Source organism: Aptenodytes forsteri, unplaced genomic scaffold (genome assembly GCF_000699145.1).
Source record: "Aptenodytes forsteri isolate BGI_AS27 unplaced genomic scaffold, ASM69914v1 Scaffold466, whole genome shotgun sequence".
Lineage (NCBI taxonomy): Eukaryota > Metazoa > Chordata > Aves > Sphenisciformes > Spheniscidae > Aptenodytes > Aptenodytes forsteri.
The window spans coordinates 52,068-53,625 of NW_008795119.1; the positions used below are offsets into that span (position 1 = coordinate 52,068).

The window sequence follows — 1,558 nt, forward strand, 5'->3', positions numbered from 1 at the left end:
CGCCTGGAGCAAGGGGCTGGTGGGGTAGGCTGCGGGGAGCCCCCAGTTTCAGGCAAGGGACAGGCAGCCAGCTGCCCATGGGTGGTGCTGGGGCCAGCACCCGGCTCCTTCGCGCTGAGAGTCGGTGAGAGCACAGCTTGGGGCCGCTTCCCAGCTCAGCGTTCCCTGAGAACAATCCCAAATTTGTTCCCAGGGCTCTAATCCCCACGAGCTGCCAATGGGATTAAACCCAAAAACCTGCTTAGGGCCGGAGCCCAGCCCAGGCGTGACGCCGGCGGGGCCCCCACAGTGCAGCCAGGATGGCGCGAAGGTGTGCCCAGCTGGTCGCTTGATGCTTGATGCGACCCTCCCTGTGGGCTCTGTCTGGCGGGGCCCCCACAGTGCAGCCAGGATGGCGCGAAGGCGCTGGCTGTGCCCAGCTGGTCGCTTGATGCCGCTGACCCTCCCTGTGGGCTCTGCCCCCCACTCCCGGCAGCTGCTCTCGCTGCCACCGGGGAGCCCCCGCATGCCACTTGCTGGTCCCAGTCCTTGGGGCTGGGGGGACGCAGCTGCATGGGACCCCAGGAGCGTGGGGTGCTGGGTGCCCCATGCAGGGAGGGGACCCCTCGGCACCGCCCTCGAGTCACCCAGTAAAGGCAGTTTGGGGATCGTGGCTCCATTTGGAGGGGGAACGGAGGTGCCGGTTAGTTCCCCGCCCAGTTCCAGCCCTGCTGGGTTGGGCAGGTGCAGTGGTGAGACTGGAGCTGTGCCAGATCGGCTCCCTGCTACCCGTGCCACGGTGGAGGGGCTGCAGCCAGCCCCCCTCAGGCAGGGCACTATGGGGTGCACGGGTTGGGGGTCTCCATCCCGAGTAGGGGGGGGAGTTTTGGCTGCCATCTGCGGCTTGGCGGGCGCCCCGGGAGAGCGGCGCGGCAGGTCGGCTAATCTGCGCTCGCTCGGCTGGAATGTGGATGTGCTGGCTCTGGCCCCGGATGGGGAGCGGGGATTAGGGAGCAGCCGGAGCCGGGTAGCGCCAAACCTAGGAGAAGGTACAATCCGGTGCTGCGGCCAGGCTTGAGGAGGCATCTGCTGAGGCCGCGGCTTCTCGAGCCTGACCACAGCCACTGTGCTTGCACCCCAGGGTGCCCGTGTGGGACAGCGTGGCGGGAGGGGTGCCGGTGATGGTGACGGGGATGGTGAGCCACCCATGTGAGATGCAGTCATCCGTCACCACCCTCCTCGGTCCTTGCCGTCACGTGGGGCCACCTCCCGCAGCAATAAACCCAGCACGCCAGTGCCGGAGGGGTCAGCCTGGTGCCCGGGGAGCTGCCGAGGGGCAAGTGTGGGGCGAAGATGGCCGGTGGGCAGGTGTGGGGGGCCAGGATGGGGGTGCTGGGGGGCTCACAGGGCTGTGGGGGGGTCAGTCACCAGGTGTCTGTCTGGGGAGGGGCAGTCACTGCTGCTGCCCGCGGGGGTCTGGCTCCCTGCCTGCACCTTGCAGGGCTGGGTGCGTGCCCAGGGTCCTGCTGGAGGGGGGCTGGGTCCCATCCTGCTGCCCCGGCTCTGCTCCCGCCCCGGC

General features: G+C 68.9%; 1 protein-coding gene across 1 annotated transcript in view; it reads left to right on the plus strand.

Moving 5' to 3' along the window:
- SLC4A2 (solute carrier family 4 member 2) overlaps positions 1-1,558 on the plus strand; it is a 23,295-nt gene that overhangs the window by 6,146 nt on the left and 15,591 nt on the right. The window lies entirely within an intron of this gene.